General features: G+C 41.6%; 1 protein-coding gene across 1 annotated transcript in view; it reads left to right on the top strand.

Moving 5' to 3' along the window:
- LRP1B (LDL receptor related protein 1B) overlaps positions 1-13,278 on the top strand; it is a 4,500,992-nt gene that overhangs the window by 4,197,094 nt on the left and 290,620 nt on the right. The gene's annotated exons all lie outside the window — the stretch shown is intronic.

Raw genomic sequence — 13,278 nt, 5'->3', positions numbered from 1 at the left:
CCCTGTTGTTGTTGGGGTGTTGGGTCAGCCTGGGTGCCCTGTAGTGGCGGACACACCGCTGATTGACCTGTCCTGGAGACAGAGGCATGGGCCCGCTGGGTGGGAGCTGTGCTGATATTCCCAGAGGGGGTTGGGTCTGCTGTGGCCTGTGTCTGTGTGTGGGGAACCGACTGTCCAGAGGTCCCCGATGGTCCGGGCTGGTCATCAGGTTCCAGGTCGACAGAGCTGCTGTCCTCACTGCGGGCCTGTTCTGGGGGTGGGATGGACATATCTGGACCCTCCTGGCCGGTGTGTTGGCGTTCGGGCCCTGCAGGGGTGAAAGAGTATGGTTATTGCTTCTGTGTGTTCCATGGTGTGCGATTTGTGGGTGCCCTTGTCCCCCAGTGCTGGCATTCCCTTGTGGCAGGAGTTGTGAGGGTGGTTTGTGGGGGGGATGGGTACGTGCAGTGGTCATGCATAGGTGATGGGTGTCCATGGTTTGTGTTGGCATTCAGGGTTTGGTTTTGGGTTGGGTGGGTTGTGCTGGTGAGACATTGGCAGGGAGGATGTGTGCTGGGGGTTGGGGGTGAGGGTGGGGGTGTGGGTTGGCATGCTGGTGGTTGGGGGGGGGAGTAGTTGAGACTAGACTTACCAGAGTCCAGTCCTCCGCCTACTCCAGCGAGGCCCGCAGGATGCAGGATGTTAAGGACCTCTTGCTCCCATGCTGTGAATTCGGGAGGGGTGGGTGGTGGTCCGCCGCCAGTCCTCTGCACAGCGATGTTGTGTCTGGAGACCATCGACCGTACCTTCCCCCGTAGGTCGTTCCAGCGCTTTCTGATGTCTTCCCGGTTTCTGGGATGCTGTCCCACAGCGTTGACCCTGTCGACGATCCTCTGCCATAGCTCCGCCTTCCTGGCTATTGTGGTGTGTTGCACCTGTGTGCCGAAGAGCTGGGGCTCTACCCTTATGATTTCCTCCACCATGACCCGGAGTTCTTGGTCGGAAAACCTGGGGTGTCTTTGGGGTGCCGTGGATTCGTGGGTCGTAATGGCATGGGCGTGTTTGTGTTGGCGTGGCGGTGGAGGTTTGGTCATCTCCAGTTTATCGCTGCCCGCTGATGAGGCGGCCTTCCGTAGATGTCGGGTTTTTGGCGGCTTGGCAGTTGTGGGTCAGAATGACCGTGGCGGGTTACCGCGGCGGTAGAATGGCGGTCTTCTGACCGGCGGTAAGAGCCTTTTACCGCCGAGGTCAGAATGACCCCCACAATGTTAATAAAATCAAAAGGTATTGGCTAACGCCAGACCTCAAACTACACAACCTGAGTCCTGTACCTGGAAAAGAGACACAATAAGGTGACACAAATAAGATAGCAATTCTGCAACAAGTAAGTTTCCTCAAAAGGCCAAACAAATTAATGTGTGAAACCAAAAAAGGAGCAAGATAAGAGAGGTAGCATGACGTTCAATGTGGTTGTTGCTCAATTGTAAAGGAGGGAGGCTTTGAGAAATTGAAGTGCTTATCTGCTCTGTGCTGTGTGTGTATGCATGCGGAAGAGCATCCCACGGTACATTCTATAAATAAAGCATGTCCTCCACTGCAGGATTTCTAGTTCACTCTCTGGAAGCTGACAGATGCTTACTGTTCTCTAACACAACAGTCGAAAAAACAAACAGACACATTATGCACTGGAAGTGACATGCAGTTTTGGGAGCAAAATGCGTGCATTAGAAATTGTGAGCGAAGAAGCTAAGAACTTTACTTGGGGATCAGTTATTAGAATGGGACACTTTTTCAGGGTCTGTATGTGATCATGATGCCTAAAAAGGGTGTACAAAACGCTAACAAAATGCATTGGAGAACTCTGTGTGGTCGTGTTCAAATCATGGCACCTCTCCACGCATTAGTTAACCAAAAGCCTACTGGTGGGCGTTTAAGAGCTGAGTTGGGATGGCGCTATCCTTGTATAGAAATATGAGAATGAAAGCATTAATCGAGCGGTTCGTTAAATAACGTCCTTGGGTGGCATGGAAGTAATTCCCATTGTAGTTTTTCTCTTTAGCATTATTTTAACCAAGGGACATTTTAATTTTTATGACGGCAAACTCATGCAGTAAAACACCAAAACTGCCAGTTGTAATAGCGCCCCTTATATATATGGCATGAACATTTTTGGCTAAAACGTTTACATTTTAATGTTCTGCGACAATCTTTTCCAAATGTGTGTAAATACGGGCTTTCAGCGTAATGTAACCTTTTTGAGAGGGATGCTATCTTCGCTAGCAATGGTGCAACAATAAAAAGTACCAGGATGCAACAGAGTAATTTAATGCATCAGATATTTTAATAGGACTGGTTTAATGTGACTCGGAGAAAGTTAATCACGAGGCACTTATAGTAAAGCTGAGCTGCCTAACTGAGCAATAAAGCTCTTACGAAGAAGCTAGTTAACGGAAATGTATCAGCGTTTTATGTTGCTAATTCCACTAGCAATGTCTGGAACCTTCCTGCTACTGTTTTAAGTTATATTTAAAACAGAAGTTAAATATTATGTTTAGAGACCCAGTAGATATAAATTATTATAGCCATGAAGTGCTTGTAAAAAATGTAAGAGTCTAGGTCAGGCAAATAAACATCAAGGCCACACATTACATTCTCAGAATATTTTATAGGACTATCCTTAAATTGGTACATTTCGATTTCAAGATATAATTCAATCTAATGAAAACCAGACTACATGCCAAAATTGAAAGCAATTTAATAAGCACATAATATTTGCCTGATTAACTCCACCATGGCATTTGGATGGACTATTCATGGCTCCTGAGTGACGAAGATGAAATTTATTTAAAAAACAAATTTTAGATGTACAAGACTCTCCACTGCCAATTCTAAAATCGCATCGCGCAATCATCTCTGCCCAGGATTCATTTACCATTTAATTCAGCTTACGGCAATCACAACCACACACTCAGAAGCATTTTTCAGGGGTCATCACTTTGCTCTCTAATGCTGTCTTCAAAATTCACTCGCTCCCAAGCGTGTAGAAGCAATTCAGTTATGTAATGTGGACTATACAAAAGTTGAAAGAAAATAAATAAATACACTACAATGCATTTGCCTTGGATAATTATAGCTGATATCTGAATTGCAGTCCCCAGCTGATACCTCTTTTAAAGACATTGTTTGATTAGTGTTGACAAAATCCGCAGTCCTCCTCCAAGCCGTTGTTCCAACAGACTTTGTCCATTTAACTGTACTGGCTTGCAGGATAGATGCAAAATCACTTCAATAAAGGTTGAAAATGAAATCATACTTCTGTACATTTCTCAAATTTCGCTAGCTTTGGACCACATGTCATTAAAACTACTTCAGGCAAAAGGCGTATTCTCTGACTGAAGACATGGAGATGATGAAGAGGGTGCACATATTTTACGACCGCCACTCATTGGGCAAATTTGAACTATTTTGAAGATAATAACATCACTGACATGCTGTTTCACGTCTGTGGGCGTCTGTGGGCCGTCATGTGCAGCAAGTCCATGGTGCATATTCTTTGTGATTTCCCCTGTAACTTAAAAATACTCAACTATCTCAAGCAGTGCTACTGTGGGGGCTGATAAGGACTAAAGAGACGGAATGTCACGGCAACCGTTTTTGCACACAATACTGCTGGTTATATTTTACATTTGGGTTGAAAGATTAGATGATGGCCCCCAGGGCTTGGATACCTGCAACATGGCATTGCAAGTGCAGATCAAGTGGGGCTTAAGGTAGCCCATATTCTCACTGAGGAACAGTGTGGAAGAAAATGTGTTGGATGAAGGAAGAGGAATAGGAGCTGTAGGTCACATATACTTTCCTAGAATATGGTACTACATGTACCCGGTGCCCTTAAAGTAAGTGCTAGAGGTGGGCTGCAGAACTCATTGTGCCACTCACTACAATCGCATTGTAAAATATGTCTCCAGGCCTGCCCTTGTAGGCTGTGTGTTCAGGTTTAAACTGCCAATATGGCCTAAACCTTCCCTTTTGTACGTATACGCTCACCCTCCTAAGATAGCCTCTAAATTCCCATAGAGCAGAGTGCATGGTATTTAAAAAGTAGGAAGTGAAGGACCTACAAGGTTGTTTTTCACTTTGGCAGGGCTGGCTCTCCCATAGAATACACCAGGCTACATTATAACCATGATTCAGGAAATCACATTAATAGTAATTCAAAATCAAACTTAAGGGTAAAGTCACATTTTTCATTACTATATAAGAAATCAATGTTTAAAAAGTTGTAATTTCTCTGCCTAAGCTAAATGTGCTTCTCTGCCAGTGTTCAATGTCCCCTCATTGGCAATGGTTTTTATGTGGTCATATGTGTATTTCACACAGATAGTGAAGAAAAGGCTTTGGTGTGGTGAAGTGGGCTTATTCCTTGAGCAGGATAGCCATGGGGATTTTGCCTAGTCCCTTACTGAGCTTCGCAGAGTGCTCGTTCTGTCACTGACAGATGTAGCTCAAACCTAGGTCTGCCTTCCTTGGTCTTCCTAGTCAGCTTAATTCCAAAGCTAGTGGGAATGAAGAGCTGTTCGACAATGGGTTCGACTGACCACAAGGGCGGGTTTGCCATTCTCATTGCCACACATCTGGGTGGGTACAGTGAGCTGTGATCTGGGGAAGATGGGTTCTGCTATTGGATGTAGATAGAGAAGCACACTGTGGAATTGTTTACAGTAAAACACACACAAAAGTGCTGCAACTTACCAGGCCATTCTAACAAACGTGCATCACTACTGGGCTAAAGTTTCAGGTTGAGCCTGCAAACACTATTCTTCACAGCAGCAAATCTGATCTAGTGGGCCTTCAATGGGAATGTGTCTAGCTCACTGAAGCCCTTGTCAGCTGCAGCCTGCACCCTTGCACTGCTAGAAGATCCTGGGCTTCAAAAAAGTCACTAAGTCCTAAGGTATATCTTTTCACTGGGACAAACCTGGTATCTGTATCTGACCCATTGTGGTTGTCCTCAATGTTGCCTTTGTCCCAGTCAAGTGCAACCAGATGACCATGTTCATGATTAAAGGTTTATGGAGCTATTTTGACTCTGAAACTTTAAAAAAACATAACTCTTGTTCTACTTATTGGATTTATTTTTGTTTTGGTGTCATTTTATGTTTTAAAGTCAACTGTTTTTTTTAAAATGTTGTTTGTGTTCTGTTTTCACTTAAGTAATGTTTGAGTACTTTATAAATAATTCATACATATCCTCTCAGTTAAGCCTGACTGTTTTTGTGCCAATCTGTCAGAAGGTTAAGCACAGGTTTCTTTAGTAATTTTTGTGGATCACCCCGACAAGAATTCTGATTATTATTTGAGTGGGTTCTTACCCACTCAACCGATGCTCCAATTCTTTCTATCAGCGCATACGATGACCTGTGAGACCAGACCTTTGGCACTGCACATTATCCAATAGGCCAGCCCGACTCTGGGTGAGGTTCAAGCTTGTGAACAACCCTCTAGGGCTTCCCTTTCATGACACCCCTAAGCATTCTGGATATTAGCCCATTGTTCTCTACCTGCTATCGTGTGGCTTTGATATACTGTTTTTAGAAACCACTGTAAAACTACCTTGTAGTGGGCATGTTTACCTAAACTTGGTTTCAAGTAACATGAGTAACTGCACCATCTTCATGATTGTTTGTTGAATCACACCTGTGGCCCCATGTGAATCCCAGCCCTTTAACTTACAGTCATGGTTTCACTTTGTACGCACACATACGTATGCATGGAGGACATGGTGATCTAATTCTTCCATTACTAGACTACTCCATAAGGGGACCACAAGCTCTATAGCAAAAACAAAGATCAAGCCTGAAAAAAACTAAAACCATAGGACCCCACCTAAACTCTGTAAACTCCAAAGATCATTTAACAGGGCATGATTATTGAGGTTCTAATCAAACAAATAAATATGTCCATACTATTGTTTTTATCATCCATGGTTTATTTATCCCTAGTCTATAAACAACCCTGAAATAAGATGTGACAAACATAAAAGAGTAGCCTGAGTACCTACCAACAAAATCAAAAATTAACTGCACACAAATTGAGTAAACCTTCATCATTGAAGAGCAGCAATCTTGAAAAAGGCACCATAAGATGGAGTTGAGAAAGCTGCTTGGATATCCCTTGCAGGCAAATTTAAGGGACCTCTGGCTTTACCTCTGAAAGTATTGACACTCAGCATGAAGCATTCTCAAAAGACAAAATCCCTCAAAGCACATTGGGAGAGTGGCACAACTAATGTCTAAAGACCTTTCGGAGATGAAAAAACGTAGTTTTCTGAGGCCCCTTTGAAAGGTAATGTAACATGTTTCATCATATGGTGATTCATAGGCACATGATCTGCTGATTGCATACTAAAATATCGAAGGCAGAAATAGCAGTCTGCACATATATTTGGTCCAAAATATTGACTACAAGGCATGCATTCATAGGGGATTCTAAATTTATTATTCTAACTCAATATCTACATATTTTGGTGAAATGGTGCTGATTGGTAGTGTGAAATTAATATATACGCATGAGTTGAAATTAAAATCTTTTTATTTTGGTGCCACACATCTGTGTGAAATGGCCACCCTCAATGACAGGACTGATTGCATAGTAAACACAAACTTTATTTCTCAAATGTGGCTCCTACTTTTAGCACTGGGAGACTCTTCACAATTGAAATGTAGTTATGTTTCAGGCAGACTCGGGTATCACTAGAAATGAAGGAATACAATTTCCACAATTATTCTAAAAAGCTGGTTTAGCTACCAGTTTGACACGGGGTTAAAAATTGAGAATTACTGGGGGAATCAGGTGCTGTATTCATGATAGCCTCTGTGATTCTCTGGTTCTCAGAGGACAATCAGGGCACAAGTAATAATATTGCTGTATTGCTGATTCCCAAAGATAATTATACCAAAGATATCATATTCCTATCTCTCAAAATTGCACACTGGAGATGACTGTTACATATTCATGGTATTTCATTTTTCAGGAGAAGGGATACCATTGCAGTATTCACAGCTCTTAGTGATTTATGTATTAGTTTATTTCACATATACTTGTAGCACATCCCCGCCTAAGACAGGCATTGGTATGCTGTACTTAACAAATACAGGATCCCTTTACAGTATCAAGAAAGCAATAAGCTAAAAGGTGCACGATATTCAGCATTCTAGAGGGAGCAAAAACATCCATTTGGAAAGGGATGTTGGGTAAGAGGGTAAAAAAAGGATGAAAGACAGCTGGAGAAGGGGAACAGGCAATAAAAGGAGGGAGAGGAGGTAGATTGTGAAGAGCTGAAAGGATGAAGAGAAGAATGGGTATCAAGAGAAAAGATGTTGGATGTGTCCTGGTAGAACATTGCAGAAAGCTGGGGCTATGTCTGAGAAGTACTGAGTGGGGGCTGAATACGATTTAAATCTCTTGGTTTTGAGTATGAAGACTTTGCTCCTATTGCTTTTGGACACCCCGCCCCCTAAGATTTGTACTGCAGCTGACAAGTAGGCCCTATTTTTGCACATCAATCAAGGGAAACATGAATGTAATTCTCTCTTGATCTAGAAGACAGTGTGAGTCAAGATAAATGGCTGTGATGTGGTGGATATTCTTTGGATCTGAAAACTAATCTGGTGCAGAGTTTATTAAAGATTTGAGGGGAGCAATGATGGACTTCTGGATTGCTCTCTGGTTTGAGTTACCATAACCCAGCAATGTAATGACTAGATGTCAAATATTTCAGTCCGCATCCTGCTGATTGGACAGCCTGCTCCCTTCTTTCAGTTCCAAATATGAGATTAATACTATTGATGCTGGTGCTTTAGGATATTATGGTCTAGGTATTCATGACTTTATCTCACGCTTGAACTGACACTGTAAAGCATTAATTCCATTAAAGGGCAAAAAGATATGTCAAGCCTGATAATGGTATTGTATATCAGATTTTCAGCCAATTTTTTTGAGAATTCACAGTGTAGTTCAGTAAATAGATTTCCACCTCATCTCTATTTCCCATGCTCTTGAAACAGGACACTGTGAACCTACGGTGTCCATGTGTTTTCCTACTGCCTATTAAAAAAGTGTCTGAAAGCTCCAAGAACCTATGGGCATTAGATGATTCTATCATACTAATAGGAAAATAGGAAAACAAAGGCAAAAATAAATACATTTTTAGTCACTTTATTATTTTGTGCATTAGGGTATGTCAGCTAGACTCTGAATAAAACTTTGAAGACTTGCGTAGCTTGAACGTGTCTTGCACTCTGCCCTCATTAGCTACTGCTCATTGTTTTCTACTAAATTAATGCAAAACAGACCATAACAGGAGAATGTTAACAAGGAAAATGTTTTCCATGTCTAAGAGGGATTACAATACCTTCTGATTAAATCCCCTAATACACTAATTGCATTTATCCAATGGGCTTTATTCGTCTGAATGTACACTATTTGTATTATTATCTTACAGATGACTCCTTGCCAATCTCGTATTGTTTCTCCCATCTGGTTTTAAATCTTGAATGCTGGGTTCTGGCGTAGCCCCACCATGGCTCCCAAATATGACTGTTGATTAATTTGTTGTTGTTCCTTCTCTGGGAACTCGCTTCATGTCCTCACCCAAAAGAACATTATGATCAAATTGAAGTGAACTATTTCAGTTTTCCTGATTGGACAGTCCACTTAAAATATGTAGTCCCACATGTGAGATAAAGACTGATACCTTGACAATGCTCTTTCAGTTGCTGTTCTTCTTCAATGAAATGTTTTGAGCACATGCAAGGTGAAGGAGAGGAAATATCTTAGCATCGTCTATGTGTCTGTAGATTATCAATTCCATGAGCAGACCGTGAAAGCAGAGAAGACCCTTGTCTGAGAATCTTCACAGAAATCAGTAATCCAGAACTGATGCTCACTACTCTAGCCTTTGCTATGGGAACACTTACTAGAAAAGAGAGGGCTACCTAAGAGTTCCTACATGCTTCAGCAGCTGGGAAAACATCATATTGTGTTCCAAAGCTAACAAAGAAAAGGCTCCTGTTGCCCTCCACTGGTGGGAACTACAAGCAATGATCTTGCCTTTAATTCCCCCAACAACTAACCTAAGAATGATAAGCCTCATAACCTCAAACATCTCACAGAAAGACATTCCAATTCATCTGAACTATGTGAAAAGCCTTCATTTTCTTCAGGCTGGTTACAAGGATTCCAGAACCACTGATGCTATTTGCTTAGGTCTAACCATTCTCAAAGGTCTTTGTTAAAAGCTGGGAATGGACTCTTACTGCATCTTTCCAGTAATAAGAGGGTTTTTCCTAAATAGACGTCAGATGATCCTATTTGCTCCATGGGATAGACCTTCACCCAAAACTATTGATTGCAAGAGGACAGTTCTGACACAACGTCATAATCAGACTCTCCATTAGACGTGCCATGAAGTTACTTAAACCCTCAAACAGAATTACCTCAAATGATTAATTAATATAGGACTGGGATACACCTTTTAAATTTGTGAATTGGGTTTAAAGGTGGTTCTTGTTTGCAACAGCATCAAGTGATCTATAGTACTAATGGCCATTTTTATGACCCAGTTTGCATAGTGTGTGCACCACACAACATCATACATGCACAAAGCAAACCTTAAGTGAAATTTATGAAGTCATGAAAGATGACTTTGCATGGCCCTGAGTGGCTCCATAAAACTGGAGTAAGTCAACACAGAGCAAATCACTGCTTGGCCTTACTCTGCACTGAGAGGGCATTACATGGGTGTTCCCCTGGAACCTCCATGGTTTTTGACCCATTCCTAGATTTACCAGAATTGGTAGGCCTTCGAATGTGCCAAAAAGAAATGCCTACTAAAGGGAGGCATAACGAGGAGAAATGTCTATTTGTCCTTGTTACTTCCTCTTTCTTTAGGTGCTGCATTCTGCAGTATGGACAAATAAGGGAATATGCCTCTAAGGATTGCTTTTGGGAAGGAAGTTGTCCCCTCCTGCAGAAAAACTATCCTGCATGCAATGCAGGCACCTGTGCACCATAGTTCATGTGTGCCTACCTTGGCACTAGGCACCCCATTGTACTCCAGCGCAGGGGAAAGGACAGGAATGCCCTGTATTGCCTTAAAAACAGTGCATTCCTGGCCTTTCCCCCGTGAAGCTGTGCAGCAAGGAGACTTGCTGTCCTGTGCTCTGTCACAATTTCAGAAATATGTCCCTACATGTATCAATTTAAGGCAAGGTCGAAAAGCTAATTATCAGTAAGAATATGTTTCCCATTTGAATTGTTTGGCTGTAAAATGCAAACTTTTTATTTCTGGTGAACATTTGCAGATGGTTTAAAAAAATGAGCTCGGCAAATGACTGATTCTATTCTGTTGGGTAGTAGTGATCACATATCATTGACCCATAATACAGTGAAGATTTAGCACTAAGGCTCATTGGCTGACAAACACTTTTTAGTTTTGTAGTTTAAGTGACAGAGTAGGTTATGTTTTCATTCCAAATGTAAAGTATCCATACAATTAGGTGCTTTTTTATTTTTATAGAAGACATTAGTAAATCACCTCTCTGTGTACAGCTAATAAGGCCATGTGCATTTTATTCTATTATTTGTTTAATGGTCTAACTCAGAAACATATTGGTTCAAATTAAATCACCTAACACACTGCAAGCACAAAAATACAGATGCTCACCTCAGCACTGTGACAGCACAGGCCACTATGATACATCCCGAGTCTTTGGCTGGTTACGGTCGAGGAGGTCTTGTTTTGATGAGATACACCCACGTGCCTATTTGTGAATTTCCCGTAGTGAACGTGCCATGGGAGGATGTTGACGTGACTACATTGGGGCGTACTCACAAACTGTATTTAGTAGTGCATTTTACAATACAGCAACATACTACTCACAAGCCTACTTGATCGGTTTATGCCTCAGCCTCTCCTATTTGTTTCTGTGCAGAGTCTCTGCTCCAAGTGTGGAGGCCCCACACACATAAGTATACATTTTAATAGTAAATGTGTGAGGGACAGAGAAGAGCACCTGGAAAATGAGGAATGCTTACCACTGAGGAGAGGGGGATAGGGAGGAGTAAGGCGGGGTTAACGTAGGCCAGGCAGGTGTTTAGGAGGGAACATATACCCACTTAAAAAGGGTTAGTCCATTCCTATTCACATACTGCAGTTCTAAAGTTACTACAGCCAAAAATTGACCCAAAATGCAGTAAAGTAGTCCAGATTGGAGCTGAAGTAGGTCCAGCACCACAGATGGCAATCCACTTATACTGCAACACTTTCCCAAAGGAATCAATGGAGCTAAATGTAATTTATATTTTTATACTTTATATATTTTATATTTTATATATCTATTGTCACAATAATGCCTAAAAAGGTTATTAACTATTTTTATATATATTTTTACTATTTTTATATACCTGGTTAACATTATCTTCCTCGCTTTCTTTCTTTATTTTTTTCATACTGTTCCAAAGTAAACAAAAACTGACTCCCAATTTGACCCAGTCTGAATCTTGTTAGTAATGCTCTATCACCCTATCCCAAGTTTCAAGCACCAACTCTGAGGCCCATATTTAAACCTTTTTAGCGCCGCGTTTGCGCTGCTTTTTGACACGCAAACTTACAAAATACAATTGTATTTTGCAAGTTTGCGCCATTTTTGCCTCAAAAAGCGGCGCAAACGCGGCGCTAAAAAAGTATAAATATGGACCTGAATATGGTTCCAGCCCTAAATGTGGTTTTGACTAACAAGTACTCCCTATTGGCTGGCTTCTTCAGCTCCAACTGTTTTATTTGTCCCCTTCTTGAGTCCCTGACCCTGGAATTAACACATTTTTTGTTCCTGGTGGAAATGTTAGCTGGCTGAAGACAATTATCAGATTTGTCTAACTTGTTACAGGTATCTTTAATATATATTAATCAGGGGATATGGGAACCCCTATTACATGATGGGCAATCCAACAGAATATTCTTATTCAAATAAACTTCAGGGTTACACCAAATAGATAGAACACCATAACATCAACAGTGCCAGATTGATTTCATGAGTTACAGACCCCAACTCTTCATGAACAGTGTACTTCTGCGAACATATCAAAACATAGGGGTGGGGGAAGAACTGTGTGTTGGAGCATGGAATTTGGCAGAAACTCTGCTGGCAGAACAGAGTTCACCAGCACCCACTATAGAAACTTATATTGCTGGTTTACTTCACACACATAGATGAAAAGAAAACGCCCATAAGAACAAGCAAAATCCTCCAGTGTAAAACGCAACAGACTTGGTAATACACATAAACCCTGATACTGTTAAGGAATCGGGCATGGACTCCACATACATTCAACTTCCAGCAAGGTCCTCTCTCATCAACAGTATAAGCAATAATAAATAAGCATCACTGTTGACTGTAAAAGCAAGCAAGGACAGAATGAGCAAAAGCACCACAGCAAATTATCACTTCAGAATTCTGTATGGCACAGTGGGATTGTCTGTGGTGCTCAAATCCTAGAACACCTTAATTATTATCAGCACCTGTTTGCCTCAGACAACTGCTAGCATATGTTCAACACACAGTGGGATTGTTTACTTGTTACAGAATCCAGAAGACTTTTAAAATGATGGCTAAATGCCGACAATCCTCAGTCAATAGAAGGTAGTAATTATGTGTAGGTGATTGATTAACTCATGCTTCTTCGCTGCCCAGGATGGCTTCCCACTCTTTTCCAACACTCGTCTTGGCTGTGGGACAGCATTTGTAGCCATGCCTCCCCCTCCCGCAACTTTCTACACTTATTTGCCCTGGGATGTTACTATGCCTTCCTCCCTCACTACTACCCAGATCATTGAAAATGAGTGTTCCCAGGACACATGGATCACAATAGAAGTGAGACCAATTGCAGGTGGAGGAACAGTTAAACACACGTGAGCTGTACGCCCTTGATGTCTCCTCTCTCACAGTGTTCAGGCAATGTGGCACGTTAGTTATTTCACTTGGGTTACTTACTTTAAGCATACAGCCAAAGACTTACTTTGTGAAAGTTGTTAGATCTCTCCTTTGGATAAATATAGGTGTATGCATGGTGGCTATTTTGTGCTTTTGTTTTCCACTTGTATATTTGCTTTTCACATTGTGACATTGGATATCATTTGTGGGCAAGATCGCCAGCTATTGACAAACTATTGCTAATGCAGGCATCCCAGTTTTCTTTTCTTTTTTGTGTTAAGTAATTAAGACTGAGGCGACTACTCTC

The sequence above is a fragment of the Pleurodeles waltl genome, chromosome 3_1 (genome assembly GCF_031143425.1).
Source record: "Pleurodeles waltl isolate 20211129_DDA chromosome 3_1, aPleWal1.hap1.20221129, whole genome shotgun sequence".
Classification (NCBI taxonomy): Eukaryota; Metazoa; Chordata; class Amphibia; order Caudata; family Salamandridae; genus Pleurodeles; species Pleurodeles waltl.
This window is presented reverse-complemented; position numbering and strand designations above follow the sequence as displayed.